Genomic DNA, 21,571 nt, shown 5'->3' on the forward strand with positions numbered 1-21,571 from the left:
CTTTTGTGTGTTAATATATGTTAAGTGTGTAATAATGGTCTATTTTTCTATGTAGCATTTAAAAGGAGCTGTTTATTATTAATAACTGTGGTGTCCAGTTGTTATATATTGTTTACTTATTACATTTCTGAGTCTCATTTGCAAGTATTATATGGTACACCTTGCCTGCAGTTGCAATTCTAAGATTTTATATGGCACCATTGTATTAACTCGCGAGGAAGAAGCCTTTGCCAGTAAGCTGAATGTACCAGTCTATTGTATACCCTGGGCGAAATGGCTGTATTACGATACAAGTGTTAATTATTGATATTTTTTACGACCTATGAAAAGTAAGAACCAGGAGAAAGTTATATTACATGTAAACATGTGTATTTAAAATTTGACCTTCCTCTGATTATGATTCCCTCAGCTATCGAGGCAAAAAGGAAAGGAAATGTCAACACAACCATGGAAAAAACTTAATCAATGTAAACAAAATTCTATAATCACATTGAATATTTTACAAAAACCTCCCAAAGTTGAGGTGCAAAAATAAGTAATAAGTAAGAAATGCTTAATGAAGTGCAACAAAATAGTGTTAAGTGTAAAAATGTAAACATTGAGAAACCCGAGAACTATTTTCTGCAGTAGTTACGGCTGTGCTCAAGGGTGAGCGTGGTCAGTCTTGGTGGGACAAGCTCCTTGCATAATTTACAGACCACATTGGTTGGATTATGATACATTTTTTAAAAACAATTCAAAAGTGCCATATCGTCCAGGTGACTTTTCCCGGTTTTATCTACAATTTATTGTCTCTCTGCAGCACTCATTTTTAGTTTCTTTTCTTAATCCATGTAAAGAATCAACAGCGAGACAACAAGATGGCGCAACTAAAATTGATAGTTGATGCTGTTACCTGATTGGCTGTTCGCGTGTCACTCCCTCTGATCAGCGATCACCTCCTGCGTTGCTCGGTTACCAGAGAACAAGCGCCTCTGTTCATTCAACTAACCTTGCTTCCCAACTTCAACGAAAAAGAAGACATTTTTTTTTTACGTTTTATCGATCGCAAATTGATATCGGTTATGTGTCTCTAACAATATATCGTTTTACCGCCCTGCACTAGTTTATACTGGAAGTATTGCATTTATTACACACCAGCTGTTTGATTGTAACTTGCATCTTAGTTGTAGTTTTCATGACCAAATTTGGAGCTGTTGACATCGCCATGCAAAATTGCTGAAGCTAATCAGTAGCATGTATATGGCAAATCCAATGGTAAATAGTAGGGCTGTGAATCTTTGGGTGTCCCACGATTTGATTCAATATCGATTCTTGGGGTCACGATTCGATAATATATCGATTTTTTCGATTGGATTCGATTCTCGATTCAAACACGATATTTTTCCGATTCAAAACGATTCTGTATTCATTCAATACAAAGGATTTCAGCAGCATCTACCCCAGTCTGCTGACATGCTAGCAGAGTAGTAGATTTAAAAAAAAAAAAAAAAGCTTTTATAATGGTAAAGGACAATGTTTTATCAACTGATTGCAATAATGTAAACTTTTTTTAACTATTAAACGAACCAAAAATATGACTTATTTTATTTTTGTGAAAACATTGGACACAGTGTGTTGTCAAGCTTATGAGATGCGATGCAAGTGTAAGCCACTGTGACACTATTGTTCTTTTTTATTATTTTTGTAAATATCTAATGATAATGTCAATGAGTGATTTTTAATCACTGCTATGCTGAATTTATAACTAATATTGATACTGTTGTTGATAATATTCATTTTTGTTTCACTACTTTTGGTTTGTTCTGTGTCGTGTTTGTGTCTCCTCTCAATTGCTCTGTTTATTGCAGTTCTGAGTGTTGCTGGGTCAGGTTTGGTTTTGGAATTGGATTGCATTGTTATGGTATTGCTGTGTAGTGGTTTGTTGGATTGATAAAAAAAGTAAAAAAAATAGATTTTCTTAAAAATGAGAATCGATTCTGAATCGCACAACGTAAACAATTCAATTTGTATTCGAATCGATTTTTTCTAACACCCCTAGTAATTAGCATCAAGCTAGAACATTTCGGAAAAGAGGAGCCTTACTTTACTTTGAAGCATTTTCAATCAGGCATTCTTGCTTTGTTGGTATTGAAAATTGCAATATTACCAAGAGGCCGTTTGGCTGAGTATGCTCTGTGTACTGCTTACGTGATTATTTCCAGTTTTTAGTCTGCAAAAGGACGTGACGAGCAATAAAAAAATATCAAAATATGGCACGCTTTAATTTGACGTGAATCGATACCTGGTAGTGCCGACGGAATTCCATCCATCAATCCATTTCTACCGCTTATTCCCTTTCGGGGTCGCGGAGGGCGCTGGTACCTATCTCAGCAACAATCGGGCGGAAGGCGGGTACACCCTGGACAAGTCGCCACTTCATCGCAGGACCAAGAAAGAAAAAATGACAACATTCACACTCACATTCACAAACTAGGGACAATTTTAGTGTTGCCAATCAACTTATCCCCAGGTGCATGTCTTTGGAGGGAACCCACGCGTTCACGGGGAGAACATGCAAACTCCACACAGAAAGATCCCGAGCCCGGGATTGAACCCAGGACTACTCAGGATCTTCGTATCGTGAGGCAGACGCACTAACCCCTCTGCCACCATGAAGCCCCGACGGAATTCACGGGTGCCTATAAAAATACAGAAATCAGATTTTTTTTTTTTTTTTTTATGAAGTTTGGCTACAAAAAAATTGATTTTCATTGGTGGAATGTGTTCATAAGATAAACCGCATGTGCACAAAACCCAACGCCACATGTGATACATTGTGTCCCTATCTCAGATATCTTGCGGACTGTAAAATTTTCAAGGATTTTGTTCAACTCGAGTCAAAATTTAAACATGTTCTTTTTTCATGTAGGAGATTAAGAAGAGGGCAATAATTTGGGCTATGGCAGTTTGTGGGGCACTTGCTTCAACGTCTGTTCCGAGTCGGAGCCAAGACTGGTGGGACATTGACGAGGGTTTAAAAACAACTTCTTTCCGCCATTGACTGTTTTCTGCTCCTTTGTTTCCCCCCTTATTTTGGTGAAGAATTGTGGTGTTTGCCACCTTTTGTTGACATATAGGTCGGAGGATGTAGACTGCAGTCGCATTCAATCAATCAATCAATGTTTACTTATATAGCCCTAAATCACTAGTGTCTCAAAGGGCTGCACAAACCACTACGACATCCTCGGGCAAGGAAAACTCACACCCAGTGGGACATCGGTGACAATAATGACTATGAGAACGTGATACTGTGATACTGTTGATACTGATGACTATGAGAACATATGAGAACATGATACTGTGAAAGATCAATCCATAATGGATCCAACACAGTCGCGGGAGTCCAGTCCAAAGCGGATCCAACACAGCAGCGAGAGTACCGTTCACAGCGGAGCCAGCAGGAAACCATCCCAAGCGGAGGCTGATCAGCAGCGCAGAGATGTCCCCAGCCGATACACAGCCAAGCAGTACATGGCCACCGGATCGGACCGGACTCCCTCCACAAAGGAGAGTGGGACATAGAAGAAAAAGAAAAGAAACGGCAGATCAACTGGTCTAAAAAGGGAGTCTATTTAAAGGCTAGAGTATACAAATGAGTTTTAAGGTGGGACTTAAATGCTTCTACTGAGGTAGCATCTCGAACTGTTACCGGGAGGGCATTCCAGAGTACTGGAGCCCGAAATGAAAAAGCTCTACAGCCCGCAGACTTTTTTTGGGCTTTGGGGATCACTAATAAGCCGGAGTCCTTTGAACGCAGATTTCTTGCCGGGACATATGGTATAATACAATCGGCAAGATAGGATGGAGCTAGACCGTGTAGTATTTTATACGTAAGTAGTAAAACCTTAAAGTCATTGAGTACATATCGGATTTATAACCACATACAAAAGAAGGGTTGGAAAAAAATCTAAATTTCACTGTTCAATCTTACTTGAAAAATCAGATACTGGTCACAAATGGGAAAGAATCGGAATTGACCTGCAGGACTTTTAAACCCCAGGTAAAAGTCAGCATTTTTATACTGCTAAACAGCAGTAGATGTCTTGAATTAAGTTTGCTTTCAAATTTAGTAAGATGTGCCGTCATCTGATGCTATTGCATTTCAAAAAACTATTTGTACTCTCTATCCAGATTCCAAACTTGCTGCAATTCTCAAAAGCCCACGTTATTTGAAAAAGTATTGATTTTAAATCAAAAATCTATTCCGAATCGAATCATTACCCTCGAGAATACAAATCAAATCAAATCTTGTGGTGCTCAAAAATTAACAGCCATACGAAGTACACTAAAAATATCAATACCAATCAGAGCGATCTGTTTTGTATCGTAGCCACCGATTGGCTCAGCCTCAAACAGCACTACTGGACATTACATATTGGATTAAAAGAGTGTAAAGGTAACTGAAGGGTGTTATGTCATAACGAGGGAGTGCTCATAATGTTGAAAACTGTATTAATAAGGTCATGCAAAAAAAAAAATGCTCAAGCTATGAAAATATTCGATTTATAATGACTGATTCTTACTTTGCAGAAATTAATTTATTAGTGTCATGCCTGGAATGAATTAACAGCGATGAACGGGGGATTACTGTATGGTAAATTTCCTGGGAAATGCGGGAAAACGTTTTAGTTAAATCAGAAAAAAATCATGGTCTAATCAAGACTCGAATCTTAATCTCTTGTGTGACTATAAGCATTATAGGAATAACTGTTTTAAAATTCGACAATTTCACAAATGTATTTTCTTTTTTTTAGTTTAATTTGATTATAAGTGAAGAAAGGCGGATATTAAGTTGTGTTCTGACAGTCTAGTGAGATATATTGTTGTATATCAGAGAAGTTAAGTCCCTACCTTTAGTCAAAAGTGATTTATGACCCCCCATAAAACAATGATTTATGACCCCTCAAGGTCAAAGGTCAATGATTTATGAGGGGTCAAGTTCAAAGGTTAATGATTTATGAGGGGGTCAAGGTTAAAGGTCAAGGTTAAAGGTCAGGTTCAAATGTCAGGTTCAAATGTCAAGGTCAAGTGGGTGTGGCTTACCCGGAAGAGGGTGGAGTTAAGACCTGCGGTGGGAGTGGTTAAACCAGGAAGAGGGTGGAGTTTTAAACAGAAAGAGGGCAGAGTTAAGACCTGCGGTGGGAGTGGTTAAACCAGGAAGAGGGTGGAGTTAAGACCTGACAGGGAACAGAGGAGGGTTCAGTTTTTTTTAAGAAAGCAATGTCATCTGAGCAGCATGTGACCATATATTTGATAGTTTAAATGTTTACGATCGTTTGAAACAACTTCCAGATTTCGATGTATTGATGGCTGGGAATGTTACGTGTGGAGATGTGGACACGCACACACACGCACACACACGCACACACACACACACACACACACACACACACACACACACACACACACACACACACACACACACACACACACACACACACGTAGAGGAGGGGTACAAAAGGGCGGTGTAAGGCTTAGTCATTCTTTGGAGCTTTATACGTTAGCGTAAAGACTTTGTTCGATTCGGTCATGATTAGTGAAACGCCTGTGTCGATTTATAAAAATAATAAAACTTACATTGACGCTCCGCAAAAAAGTCGAGTGTTTCTAAATCGTATTCAGTTTTCAGCTAAAAGAAAGAAGAGACGGAAGCCCTTTCTCGATATTTTCATCGTTATCTACCGTGGATTGGGAAGTTTTTGGTGGACACGCACACACGCACACACACGCACACACACACACACTTCACACACACACACACACACACACACACACACACGCACGCACGCACACACGCACGCACACACACACACACACACACACACACACACACACACACACACACACACACATTCGTACGCACTGAAACAACTTCCGTACCTCACGAAAACATATTTAAACAGATGGAAAAAACTATCGCAGAACACAGTGTCACGTAGCAACTGGTCTTTACGGTCGTTTGAATCAACAGGTCAGTTTGGGGGACAAAAGGAGGGTTCAGTTTTTACTGACTTCCCATCTGACAGTTTAAATGTTTATGACCGTTTGAATCAACAGGACACGCACGCACACACACACACACGCACACACACACACACACACACACACACACACACACACACACACACACACACACACACACACACGCACACACACACACACACACACACACACACACCATTACCTCTGCTTTACCATGTTATTAGACATTGGTTTAACTCCATTTAAGCATTTAAACGTTAAAAGCATTGCACTTGTACGACGATGTAATACCTTTTTTTTTTTAACAGCCGATGACGACGAAGTGAAAGACGATGAACTTTGCTTAAACGGTCTTACAAAGTTGGAAGATGATTTTCGAGGTGTGTTTAAACCTTCAAATTATTTAATATTATGTGTATTCATTATTTAGTTTCATAGAGGATTTGCCGTAAGATCCTAACGCGATCGTTTTAACACAATCGCAGTCTGGTGAGTCAAATGATTCTCATTTTACAAGAAAAAAAACATGCGGTATACGATACATATATACATATATTTACTTACAGATTTTCCGTTTACATCTCTTGCTCACTGGTCTCCCTTAAAGCTGGCGGGTCCGTCAACGGCCGTTCCAGGCAGAGGAGAAGGCTTGATTGCGCCAAAGACTCCAGACATCGAATCCTTGCTCCGAGGGGAAATCATCGAAAACGACGGTGAATGTCCGACAGGCACCCGCTGTAAGTTTTTCTCGTTTTCTGTAAGCTTTTTAAGATTCTCAGGAGCTTTAAAGAGCTCCTCTCATTCCAATGTCTTTCGCTCAAATGAATTTCGCGCCTAAGGGGAATGGGCGGGGACTGATTCCGGAGGTGGGCGGTTGTTTCCGCCAAGCAACCTTCTGGTTGAAATGGAGTGTGGATCAAGATGGATCCCTACTCTATATTCTTTTATTTAACCCAATGTTTTTTAAATACGTGTATAATGCTTTATATACTATGTGTTGTGAATTCCATCCTACAATATCTTCCAAGGAACCCAAAGAAATGTTACCACACCTCCCGCTTTATTTATTCTATAGATTACCTGAACTATTTCATAAACTAAATCTTGTCTTGTTTCTGATGCTATGTTTTTTTATGCTCATCAATGCACTGTTGGACTGCGAGCACACAACTACTTTCCTTGCTTTGTTTTCCTCTATCCAGTTAACTGCCATATAAATTGCTACCAATTCCCCCGTAAAAACAGATAGTTTATCACTGATTATTTTATTTAATACTATGTTTCCTTGTGGGATAACTGCTACAGCTCTTACCTTTATTTTTTTTATATAGTTTTTGATGCATCCGTATATATCATATCTCAATCCATTTTTCTATCCGGTAACTATTTAAATTTCTATTCTTTAGTAATTGCATGTTTTCTTTTGGGTTATCAAACATCCACGGTGGTATTGCAGGCATTGGTACTGTAGGACTAACTTTAATATTGTCAATTTTAACTTTATTACATATGTCTCCTATAATCCACCCAAAACTATTCTTTTTTTCTTTTCTCTTTTTCTTGGCAGATTGGTAGCACTGGACAAGTCGGATATCCTTGCTTGGATCCTTTTAAAGTTGCCCGATAAACTGCTGAGAGTTGATCTCTCCTCTTGTCCAAAGGGTTTTCGTTCATTTTTACTTGTAATACTGGCACTAGGGTTGATGTAGTAGCTCCACAACATAACCTTAAAGCCTGTGACTGGATCCGGTCTATTTTCCCAAGTCATGTTTTTGAAGCAGATTGGTAAATAATGCATCCGTAATCAATAACAGATGGAATTAAAGTTATAAATATATACATGTATTGTTTTCAACGTTAACCTATCAGCCCCCCAATCATTACCCCTCAAAGACCTCATTATATTTAACACCTTTTTACTTTTTCCCCTATTTTTTTATTTTCCGGAAGGAACACTCCTGAAGGAATAAATAAAGTACTATCTAATCTAATCTAATCAAATCTATTTTGCTGATGTGGGTTGACTAGTTCATATTTTTATCAAACCATATTCCTAAATATTTAAATACTTGTACCTCTTCTATATTTTCACCTTAGAGTTTTTATTTGGAGCTTGTTTGGTACTTTTGTCTTTGTAAAATGTATGACTTTTGTCTTTCCAACAGAGAATCTTAAACCTCAAGCCGTTCCCCAGTCTTGAACATTATTTACCACTTTGTTAGTTTTTTGATTATTTCTTTTGACTCTAAATAATATACTAGTCTTTCATTAATCTTTTTTTTTTTTCCATTACTTTTCCCCAAATTTATAATTTCCTGCCTCTTCCGGGTCTTACCCTGACTTGCATATTGGAATTGTTACCGCTAATTTTCCCCTCTGCCGGTCATTCTCCTTCTTCATATATCCTGTCATATCATTTCAAGACCACTTCTTTGACGATGCCACCTAAGTTTTTGATCATTTGATAACCCGCTAGGTCTTTCCCCGGTGACGTATTTTTAACCTTTTTCAAAATTCGAACCATTTCATTCAAAGAAAATGTCATATCCATAGTGTTGGTAAAGCTATTAACGTTGTCTTCCATCATTTCCCCAATATTTAAACTCATTGTTTTTTCTCTCTTTTGTTTTTCCACATTTCTCAAATTATCATTACTGTGCACTTCAACAAATGTTTTTGCTAAAGGTTCTGCTGTTTCTTTACCCGTGACTACATCTTCTTTGATAAATGTGGCACATCATCCTCTTTACCCTTCATTCCTATCTTTACGAATCGTTATATATCCTTTTATTATAAAGTTTAATTTTGGCTTCAGCCCTGTTTCTTGAATACAAATTATACGTGGTTTAGTTTTCATATTTTTAATATATCCCTTTAATTCATGTTCGGTTGCTATCAAACTTCTGGCATTCCACCGGACCATTAACAGGGTGTTGGAATGTGGTGACATGACTCCGTCACGTCTACTCTCCGTAGTACAGCTTGCACCCGGTACCAAGATAGTTCTTTCAACAACTTTGATGCTGCTTTGACAATTATTTTGATCTTCTCAGTCTTATTTTTACTTTCATTTTGTATCAAAGCTGAGTTGTGCTCTCTGGTTTATTTTGCAAATGAACCGACAGAACATGATCATGTACAAGACTCGCCTACCCACAATGCACTGCAGCCCAACGCTCCTGGTCGGATGTTTTTTCGGGGTTCATGGAGAGATGCGGTAAAGAGTGGTAGCCAAGACACACGGTCACACACGGTCACACACGGTCACACTCGGCAATTATTTTGACCTGGGGAGCAGATATAGAGGAAAAAATGTGTCTGGGGGGCCGGGATATCTGATTTTCAGGTACAAAAAACTTCACAATGACACAAAATAAACACAACAGTTAAACCTCACACTAAAAACAAGACATTGACTTGTACGTTCAAAAGACAGAATAGAACAAGTCAAGACATGCAATGCCATCTACAAAATGTTATGTAAATGTTAGTCATTACACACGCGGCTATGGTTTTGATGTATTTGTTACAGACATGTTTACGTCAAGTAACATCACATGGTTCCATTTGCACCTTTCAACAAATCTGAAAAGGAATATTAAGAAGTAAAACTTATATTTAATCCTACCTCTTCTCCGAGCACACGGTGACCGTACATACGGGTCGAAAAATGTTGACCTAATTCAGCATTTCTCAAAGTGTGGGGAATAGAGACATGACAGTTGGGGCTCGAGGAAAGGGAGGAAATTTTTTATTTTTGATTTTTTTTTTACTATGCTTTCATTTTCTATACACACTGTAAATCACTTTGGGATTCTGTCTGTGAAATCCGCCGTATAAATAAATGTAAATTACTTATTTTTCCTGTAGGCTTTAAATTTCTCGGCAGGAGCGAAAGTTTAACAGACATAGCAACAGTAACTTTTGCAGGCAGGGCTAAGAGGAACAAACTTTCGCGCGGATGGGTAGCAGGCTAATGTGCGAACCACAATTACACAAAATGGATACATTTGCAACTCGCACCTCAAAGGTCTGCGGAGAAACAAAAATATGACGGGTCTAATCAACCAAAAAGTCAACCTAAAAGAAAATATGGCGAAGGGTATCTTGCTCTTGGATTCACGGCAGCGGAGGTGGGGGCAGAGGAGAGACCCCTGTGTGTTCTTTGTCTAAAACGGCTAGCAGCAGACAGCCTGAGACCCAACAAAGCAAAGAGACAACTCGAGACCACACATGATGTCCAATAAATTGTTTTGTTGGGGCGATGGGGGTAGGTGGGCCTTGAGTCTAAAGTGCTGATGACAGAAAAAAAAAAGTTTGAGAAGCCCTGACCTAATTGTACGGATCTCACTTTAAACGGCAAACCGATCATTTAAATGTTTTCACTTTGAATATGAAACGAGGAGTAAAATGTACAATGTACAATATTATCAATTATTTCACAAGGACATGTTTTAAGGATATTGTACAGTATAATTAAATCTAAAATGAATGTGATCACTTTCAGGATCATTTTATTTTTAGCCAGTAAACAACTGTTATGTACTTTTGAATCGGGTTTTCAAAAAAAAAAAAAAGGGAGGGACAATCAAGGATCAACAATGGCACGACTTTCACTAACTTGCGTGAGGTCAAAAGACAAGAGATTTTAGACCAATGCTGCTTTGGATCTGTTCCTGCTAAACTAGTAAGTGACTTTCAATGCTCAAATCAGAATAATAATACTAATTTTAGCTACTGGAAATTTGTGTGGTAGCAATAAATACCCACCAGCGCGATACTTTGCAGTTCCACACTGACCAACCACGCAACAAACTCAAAAGAACTGTACAAGGAAAAAACAATGCAGTGACTTCAAACTGCAAATATAAGGTTTGAGTAAAATATGTAGGTTGGTGTGAATGTTGTCCGTCTATGTTGACCCTGCAATGAGGGGGCGACTTGTCCAGGGTGTACACCTACTTCCACCCGATTGTAGCTGAGATAGGCGCCAGCGACCCCCACGTCCCCAAAAGGGAATAAGTGGTAGAAAACGAATGTAGGTTCCTACTGTGGAAAGTTCAGTAATACAGAATCATTGTGGCATTATCGTGTCAGTTGGACGCTATATGTGCTAGTCCTCATGGTAAATGTGGTTTTCCTTTTGGGAAAACGCCATCGCTTTGGTTCACTGGTGCGGCCAATATAAACCAAAACTGAAAATTCTTAAGTGGGGCTTTAAGTAGAGTTTATAAATCTTGTATCTGTGCCACATATAGCCTTATTTCAGTGTCAACAGTCTCCAGCTTACTTGCTACACATGTTTTGGCTCTGCCCATCCCTGTGCAGTTATTGGACCGACATTTTTAATACTTTGTCTCTTGTTGTAATTACCTACTAGGCCTTCTTTGCCTTTATTTGATGTTGTATCTTTATGTTAGCAATTGGGACTTTTTGAATGAAATTGTCTGTGGCTCCATGTTAACGAAGTTGCCTGTACTATTTGACTGATGCATTTTATTGATTGATTTATTATTTTTCTTTCTTTTTCGTTTTGTCTCCTCAGAAAAAAAATTTGGTAACTTTGTTTGTTTTATAACTTGTGCCAGGATAGCAGTAATTGCACAAAGGCATTCTTCTTCTTTTAGTTTTCTGACAGCACGTAGGCGTTCGCATCAACTTTCGTCTTTTTAACAAATGGGTAAAGGGGGAATGATGTATGCCGTAAAACTAGTTGGCACATTTAATATTTAATAATAATGAATATTGTAAAATTCTATAATTTTTGTTATTTAAAGGGGAAAACCCGATTCAAAAGTACATAACAGTTGTTTACTGGCTAAAAATAAAATGATCCTGAAAGTGATCACATTCATTTTAGATTTAATTATACTGTACAATATCCTTAAAACATGTCCTTGTGAAATAATTGATAATATTGTACATTGTACATTTTACTCCTCGTTTCATATTCAAAGTGAAAACATTTAAATGATCGGTTTGCCGTTTAAAGTGAGATCCGTACAATTAGGTCAGGGCTTCTCAAACTTTTTTTTTTCTGTCATCAGCACTTTAGACTCAAGGCCCACCTACCCCCATCGCCCCAACAAAACAATTTATTGGACATCATGTGTGGTCTCGAGTTGTCTCTTTGCTTTGTTGGGTCTCAGGCTGTCTGCTGCTAGCCGTTTTAGACAAAGAACACACAGGGGTCTCTCCTCTGCCCCCACCTCCGCTGCCGTGAATCCAAGAGCAAGATACCCTTCGCCATATTTTCTTTTAGGTTGACTTTTTGGTTGATTAGACCCGTCATATTTTTGTTTCTCCGCAGACCTTTGAGGTGCGAGTTGCAAATGTATCCATTTTGTGTAATTGTGGTTCGCACATTAGCCTGCTACCCATCCGCGCGAAAGTTTGTTCCTCTTAGCCCTGCCTGCAAAAGTTACTGTTGCTATGTCTGTTAAACTTTCGCTCCTGCCGAGAAATTTAAAGCCTACAGGAAAAATAAGTAATTTACATTTATTTATACGGCGGATTTCACAGACAGAATCCCAAAGTGATTTACAGTGTGTATAGAAAATGAAAGCATAGTAAAAAAAAAATCAAAAATAAAAAATTTCCTCCCTTTCCTCGAGCCCCAACTGTCATGTCTCTATTCCCCACACTTTGAGAAATGCTGAATTAGGTCAACATTTTTCGACCCGTATGTACGGTCACCGTGTGCTCGGAGAAGAGGTAGGATTAAATATAAGTTTTACTTCTTAATATTCCTTTTCAGATTTGTTGAAAGGTGCAAATGGAACCATGTGATGTTACTTGACGTAAACATGTCTGTAACAAATACATCAAAACCATAGCCGCGTGTGTAATGACTAACATTTACATAACATTTTGTAGATGGCATTGCATGTCTTGACTTGTTCTATTCTGTCTTTTGAACGTACAAGTCAATGTCTTGTTTTTAGTGTGAGGTTTAACTGTTGTGTTTATTTTGTGTCATTGTGAAGTTTTTTGTACCTGAAAATCAGATATCCCGGCCCCCCAGACACATTTTTTCCTCTATATCTGCTCCCCAGGTCAAAATAATTGCCGAGTGTGACCGTGTGTGACCGTGTGTGACCGTGTGTCTTGGCTACCACTCTTTACCGCATCTCTCCATGAACCCCGAAAAAACATCCGACCAGGAGCGTTGGGCTGCAGTGCATTGTGGGTAGGCGAGTCTTGTACATGATCATGTTCTGTCGGTTCATTTGCAAAATAAACCAGAGAGCACAACTCAGCTTTGATACAAAATGAAAGTAAAAATAAGACTGAGAAGATCAAAATAATTGTCAAAGCAGCATCAAAGTTGTTGAAAGAACTATCTTGGTACCGGGTGCAAGCTGTACTACGGAGAGTAGACGTGACGGAGTCATGTCACCACATTCCAACACCCTGTTAATGGTCCGGTGGAATGCCAGAAGTTTGATAGCAACCGAACATGAATTAAAGGGATATATTAAAAATATGAAAACTAAACCACGTATAATTTGTATTCAAGAAACAGGGCTGAAGCCAAAATTAAACTTTATAATAAAAGGATATATAACGATTCGTAAAGATAGGAATGAAGGGTAAAGAGGATGATGTGCCACATTTATCAAAGAAGATGTAGTCACGGGTAAAGAAACAGCAGAACCTTTAGCAAAAACATTTGTTGAAGTGCACAGTAATGATAATTTGAGAAATGTGGAAAAACAAAAGAGAGAAAAAACAATGAGTTTAAATATTGGGGAAATGATGGAAGACAACGTTAATAGCTTTACCAACACTATGGATATGACATTTTCTTTGAATGAAATGGTTCGAATTTTGAAAAAGGTTAAAAATACGTCACCGGGGAAAGACCTAGCGGGTTATCAAATGATCAAAAACTTAGGTGGCATCGTCAAAGAAGTGGTCTTGAAATGATATGACAGGATATATGAAGAAGGAGAATGACCGGCAGAGGGGAAAATTAGCGGTAACAATTCCAATATGCAAGTCAGGGTAAGACCCGGAAGAGGCAGGAAATTATAAATTTGGGGAAAAGTAATGGAAAAAAAAAAAAGATTAATGAAAGACTAGTATATTATTTAGAGTCAAAAGAAATAATCAAAAAACTAACAAAGTGGTAAATAATGTTCAAGACTGGGGAACGGCTTGAGGTTTAAGATTCTCTGTTGGAAAGACAAAAGTCATACATTTTACAAAGACAAAAGTACCAAACAAGCTCCAAATAAAAACTCTAAGGTGAAAATATAGAAGAGGTACAAGTATTTAAATATTTAGGAATATGGTTTGATAAAAATATGAACTAGTCAACCCACATCAGCAAAATAGATTTGATTAGATTAGATTAGATAGTACTTTATTTATTCCTTCAGGAGTGTTCCTTCCGGAAAATAAAAAAATAGGGGAAAAAGTAAAAAGGTGTTAAATATAATGAGGTCTTTGAGGGGTAATGATTGGGGGGCTGATAGGTTAACGTTGAAAACAATACATGTATATATTTATAACTTTAATTCCATCTGTTATTGATTACGGATGCATTATTTACCAATCTGCTTCAAAAACATGACTTGGGAAAATAGACCGGATCCAGTCACAGGCTTTAAGGTTATGTTGTGGAGCTACTACATCAACCCTAGTGCCAGTATTACAAGTAAAAATGAACGAAAACCCTTTGGACAAGAGGAGAGATCAACTCTCAGCAGTTTATCGGGCAACTTTAAAAGGATCCAAGCAAGGATATCCGACTTGTCCAGTGCTACCAATCTGCCAAGAAAAAGAGAAAAGAAAAAAAGAATAGTTTTGGGTGGATTATAGGAGACATATGTAATAAAGTTAAAATTGACAATATTAAAGTTAGTCCTACAGTACCAATGCCTGCAATACCACCGTGGATGTTTGATAACCCAAAAGAAAACATGCAATTACTAAAGAATAGAAATTTAAATAGTTACCGGATAGAAAAATGGATTGAGATATGATATATACGGATGCATCAAAAACTATATAAAAAAAATAAAGGTAAGAGCTGTAGCAGTTATCCCACAAGGAAACATAGTATTAAATAAAATAATCAGTGATAAACTATCTGTTTTTACGGGGGAATTGGTAGCAATTTATATGGCAGTTAACTGGATAGAGGAAAACAAAGCAAGGAAAGTAGTTGTGTGCTCGCAGTCCAACAGTGCATTGATGAGCATAAAAAAACATAGCATCAGAAACAAGACAAGATTTAGTTTATGAAATAGTTCAGGTAATCTATAGAATAAATAAAGCGGGAGGTGTGGTAACATTTCTTTGGGTTCCTTGGAAGATATTGTAGGATGGAATTCACAACACATAGTATATAAAGCATTATACACGTATTTAAAAAACATTGGGTTAAATAAAAGAATATAGAGTAGGGATCCATCTTGATCCACACTCCATTTCAACCAGAAGGTTGCTTGGCGGAAACAACCGCCCACCTCCGGAATCAGTCCCCGCCCATTCCCCTTAGGCGCGAAATTCATTTGAGCGAAAGACATTGGAATGAGAGGAGCTCTTTAAAGCTCCTGAGAATCTTAAAAAGCTTACAGAAAACGAGAAAAACTTACAGCGGGTGCCTGTCGGACATTCACCGTCGTTTTCGATGATTTCCCCTCGGAGCAAGGATTCGATGTCTGGAGTCTTTGGCGCAATCAAGCCTTCTCCTCTGCCTGGAACGGCCGTTGACGGACCCGCCAGCTTTAAGGGAGACCAGTGAGCAAGAGATGTAAACGGAAAATCTGTAAGTAAATATATGTATATATGTATCGTATACCGCATGTTTTTTTTCTTGTAAAATGAGAATCATTTGACTCACCAGACTGCGATTGTGTTAAAACGATCGCGTTAGGATCTTACGGCAAATCCTCTATGAAACTAAATAATGAATACACATAATATTAAATAATTTGAAGGTTTAAACACACCTCGAAAATCATCTTCCAACTTTGTAAGACCGTTTAAGCAAAGTTCATCGTCTTTCACTTCGTCGTCATCGGCTGTTAAAAAAAAAAAGGTATTACATCGTCGTACAAGTGCAATGCTTTTAACGTTTAAATGCTTAAATGGAGTTAAACCAATGTCTAATAACATGGTAAAGCAGAGGTAATGGTGTGTGTGTGTGTGTGTGTGTGTGTGTGTGCGTGTGTGTGTGTGTGTGTGTGTGTGTGTGTGTGTGTGTGTGTGTGTGTGTGTGTGTGTGTGTGCGTGTGTGTGTGTGTGCGTGCGTGTCCTGTTGATTCAAACGGTCATAAACATTTAAACTGTCAGATGGGAAGTCAGTAAAAACTGAACCCTCCTTTTGTCCCCCAAACTGACCTGTTGATTCAAACGACCGTAAAGACCAGTTGCTACGTGACACTGTGTTCTGCGATAGTTTTTTCCATCTGTTTAAATATGTTTTCGTGAGGTACGGAAGTTGTTTCAGTGCGTACGAATGTGTGTGTGTGTGTGTGTGTGTGTGTGTGTGTGTGTGTGTGTGTGTGCGTGCGTGTGTGCGTGCGTGCGTGTGTGTGTGTGTGTGTGTGTGTGTGTGTGTGAAGTGTGTGTGTGTGTGCGTGTGTGTGCGTGTGTGCGTGTCCACCAAAAACTTCCCAATCCACGGTAGATAACGATGAAAATATCGAGAAAGGGCTTCCGTCTCTTCTTTCTTTTAGCTGAAAACTGAATACGATTTAGAAACACTCGACTTTTTTGCGGAGCGTCAATGTAAGTTTTATTATTTTTATAAATCGACACAGGCGTTTCACTAATCATGACCGAATCGAACAAAGTCTTTACGCTAACGTATAAAGCTCCAAATAATGACTAAGCCTTACACCGCCCTTTTGTACCCCTCCTCTACGTGTGTGTGTGTGTGTGTGTGTGTGTGTGTGTGTGTGTGTGTGTGTGTGTGTGTGTGTGTGTGTGTGTGTGTGTGTGTGTGCGTGTGTGTGCGTGTGTGTGCGTGTCCACATCTCCACACGTAACATTCCCAGCCATCAATACATCGAAATCTGGAAGTTGTTTCAAACGATCGTAAACATTTAAACTATCAAATATATGGTCACATGCTGCTCAGATGACATTGCTTTCTTAAAAAAAACTGAACCCTCCTCTGTTCCCTGTCAGGTCTTAACTCCACCCTCTTCCTGGTTTAACCACTCCCACCGCAGGTCTTAACTCTGCCCTCTTTCTGTTTAAAACTCCACCCTCTTCCTGGTTTAACCACTCCCACCGCAGGTCTTAACTCCACCCTCTTCCGGGTAAGCCACACCCACTTGACCTTGACATTTGAACCTGACATTTGAACCTGACCTTTAACCTTGACCTTTAACCTTGACCCCCTCATAAATCATTAACCTTTGAACTTGACCCCTCATAAATCATTGACCTTTGACCTTGAGGGGTCATAAATCTTGTTTTATGGGGGGTCATAAATCACTTTTGACTAAAGGTAGGGACTTAACTTCTCTTATATCATTATCCAGGGCTGCAAGGATTAATTGATTAAATCAATTGATTCGATTCTAAAAAATATTTGATTGATATTCTTTGGCTTCAATTAATCGTTTATTGAGAGTAACTAATACAAATTTAAATGTTGTTCTTAAGCTGTTGAACTATTTGCTCACGTAATTGTTCACAAAGTGGTGACCCTCCCCCCATCCTTGTTTGTGAATGACTGAGCATTTCATGGAAGCTGTTTTTATACCCAATCATGGCACCCACCTGTTCCAAATTAGCCTGTTCACCTGTGGGATTTTCCAAATAAGTGTTTGATGAGCATTCCTCAACTTTTTCAGTCTTTTTTTCAACTTGTGCCAGCTTTTTTGAAACATGTTGCAGGCATCAAATTGCAAATGATCTAATATTTGCAAAAAACAACAGTATTCCAGTTCGAACATTAAGTATCTTGTATTTGCAGTCTATTCAATTGAATATAGGTTGAAAATGATTTTAAATTTCATTGTATTTTTTTTGTATTTACCATTTACACAACTTGCCAACTTCACTGGTTTTAGGGTTTGTAGACATAATAGACAGTGGTCTCAGCTCGGCTGCTGCAATAGAGGACATGTGAGAGCTATCCCAGCAGGCACAATATATTGATACAATGTTGCTTATACATACATGTCTGACTTTAAAAAAAAAACCTTGCTAAAGAGTTGTATTTGTAAGTGGAGACAACCTCACAACCTGGCATTGAATAAATGTAGTCAAAATCATGTTGTTTCAATGTTTTATTTGTGTTGTAGAATATTGGTTGGGAAATGACCAAAATTCAATGGTCAAATTAACGTCAGAACCCAACATTGATTAAACGTCGTAAAAAAATCATGTTGTGTCAACGTTATGTTTGAGTTGCTCAACGTCAGGACCTAATACAACTAGTTCTCAACGTTGTTTTAATGTCTTGTGCTTGCTGGGATTAGTGTGGATGTGCCGTGATTTGTGTTTTGGCCAATTTTTTTAAATTAATGCACACATGTGAAAATAACAATATCAATGTTGATGTTGTGCATTTATTAGGAAAATTAATTGAACAAAATGGCAAGCGTAAAAACGTTGTTTATTTTAACTATTTTCTGTAAAATACACATTTGAGCATAGAAATCTGTTTTTATCTGATTAATCAACTATTCCCACAAACTCATCGAGAGATCACTTGGTTTCCTAAAGAATCGATAGCTGCAGCCCTTATTTTATTAGCCTGCTTAGTGGCTTTGTAGTTAGAGTGTCCGCCCTGAGATTGTGAGTTCAAATCTCGGCCGAGTCGCACCAAAGATTATATAAATGGGACCCATTACCTCCCTCTCAGCATCGGGGGTTGGAATTGGGGGTTAAATCACCAAAATGATTCCCGAGCGCAGCCACCGCTGCTGCTCACTGCTCCCCTCATCTCCCGGAGGGGTGGAACAAGGAGATGTGTCAAATACATAGAGCAGGGGTGTCAAACGTACGGCTCGAGGGGCCGGATCAGGCCCGCAAACAGCTTTTTGCGGGATGAGTTTGCTAAGTATAAAAAAATTAACCTGAAATTTTTGAATGAAGCCGTTCTAAATGTGTCCACTGGACGTCACAATGGCAATTCTTTGTATCTTTGTAGATGATGCTACATATGTACAAAATAAACCACACAATGTTAAGTACATCAGTTGAGGAAAATGACCAAACTACATAAATAACAAACTGTAATTTGATTTTGATATAATTATTTTATCTCGATAGATTGAAAATCAACACCAATGAGTTGACTGTGAACATTACCACATAATTTATTCAGAAAATATAAATAACGAAAAACAAAGATTGAATACTATTTAACGCAGGGGTCTCAGACATGCGGCCCACGGGCCAATTGCGGCCCGCGAGACGTTACTTTGCGGCCCGCATCTTGATATGTAAATTTAGTGTTAGCGTGGCCTGCGAGTTTTATACGAATGCCGCTTGACAGCGTCATATTTGCTATTATTATCAACCCTCCCAAATTTTCCGGGAGACTCCGGACTTTCAAGGCAGTCATTCAAGGGTAATCATTCCCGCGAACATCTGTCAGTTTTCACCCATACAACAATGTTCAATGGGTGCCGTGTTGACACTGTCTTTGACGCCCTCTACATCTTGTACTAACAGAGTACTATTCCAGACATTTCTGTATTTGGCTTTTATGAACACAAGTCATGCTGTATGTTTGATGAAAAGGTGGATCCACCTTTTCATCAAACATACAGCATACAGTCTCAGCCACATGTTCTGTAAGGTTTCTGCAAACACATATCAGTGACTGCAAGGCATACTTACAGGTCACACTGACGGTGGATGTATAAACAAGTTTATCACTGTTACAAATATGCGCCACACTGTGAACCCACACCAAACAAGAATGACAAACACATTTCGGGAGAACATCAGCACTGCAACACCACATAAACATAACATAACAAATACCCAGAATCCCATGCGGCCCTGAATGTTTCGAAACTCTTATGGAATTGTTAACTGGGTATAAATCAGAACTAATAATTGGACAACGCTTACCCCGGGAATTTGTCAGGAGATGCACCTAAATCCAGGTGTCTCCTAGAAAAATGGGGAGATTTGGATAGTATTTTTCTAGGGTGGGTAAGCTGTTCAAAGAAGGTGAATCCATTAAACGTGCATGTTAGAATTTTTAAGTCATCTTTTCTTGCGGCCCAGCCTCACCCAGTGTCTGCATCCAGTGACCCCCAGGCAAATTGAGTTTGAGACCCCTGATTTAACGCAACATGGAAGATTAAAAAACACAACAACATTGTGATTTGTACAATTTCAGAATGTGCTTGTTCTATTTTCAAACAAAGACAACAATCTGAAGTTGTCTTTATTTTGAAGTTATCGTGCCGTGGTTTTAGCAGTTTGGCCCACTTGGGAGTAGATTTTTCCCCATGTGGCCCCCGATCTAAAATGAGTTTGACACCCCTGACATAGAGTAATTTCACCACACCTAGTGTGTGTGGGACTATCACTGGTACTTGATACCTCAGTGGTACCTCCCTGCTTGGCACTCAGCATTAAGGGATGGAATTGGGGGTTAAATCACCATAAATGATTCCTGGGCGCGGCACCGCTGCTGCCCATTGCTCCCCTCACCTCCCAGGGGGTGATCAAGGGTGATGGGTCAAATGTAGAGAATAATTTCGCCACATCTAGTATGTGTTTGACAATCATTGGTACTTTAACTTTAACTTTACTTCATTTTGAACTTTACTGCCATGAAATGCTTCATTGGGACGGCGTGGCACAGTGGAAGACTGGCCGTGCGCAACCCCTGGTTCAATCCCCACCTAGTACCAACCTTGTCACGTCCGTTGTGTCCTGAGCAAGACACTACACCCTTGCTCCTGATGGGTGCTGGTTAGCGCCTTGCAAGGCAGCTCCCTCCATCAGTGTGTGAATGGGTAAATGTGGAAGTAGTGTCAAAGCGCTTTGAGTACCTTGAAGGTAGAAAAGCGCGACGACCAAGAAGAACCCGGAGTTGGAATTTAATTACAACACTTTACGTATGTACATATTTATATAATATTTACATATTTATGTAATATGTAGGGCTTCACGGTGGCAGAGGGGTTAGTGCGTCTGCCTCACAATACGAAGGTCCTGCAGTCGTGGGTTCAAATCCAGGCTCGGGATCTTTCTGTGTGGAGTTTGCATGTTCTCCCCGTGAATGCGTGGGTTCCCTCCGGGTACTCCGGCTTCCTCCCACCTCCAAAGACATGCACCTGGGGATAGGTTGATTGGCAACACTAAATTGGCCCTAGTGTGTGAATGTAAGGTAAGAGTGAATGTCATCTGTCTATCTGTGTTGGCCCTGCGATGAGGCGGCGACTTGTCCAGGGTGTACCCCGCCTTCCGCCCGATTGTAGCTGAGATAGGCGCCAGCGTCCCCCGCGACCCCAAAAGGGAATAAGCGGTAGAAAATGGATGGATGGATATAATATGAAACTACAAGCTCCATTCACAGACAGAGTCCAATTGCTTTTATGAGCGGTCG

General features: G+C 39.2%; 1 protein-coding gene across 1 annotated transcript in view; it reads left to right on the top strand.

Moving 5' to 3' along the window:
* The window catches only part of zhx3a (zinc fingers and homeoboxes 3a), a 71,225-nt gene that overhangs the window by 838 nt on the left and 48,816 nt on the right, over nucleotides 1–21,571 (top strand). The gene's annotated exons all lie outside the window — the stretch shown is intronic.

This window comes from Nerophis ophidion, linkage group LG16, assembly GCF_033978795.1.
Source record: "Nerophis ophidion isolate RoL-2023_Sa linkage group LG16, RoL_Noph_v1.0, whole genome shotgun sequence".
Lineage (NCBI taxonomy): Eukaryota > Metazoa > Chordata > Actinopteri > Syngnathiformes > Syngnathidae > Nerophis > Nerophis ophidion.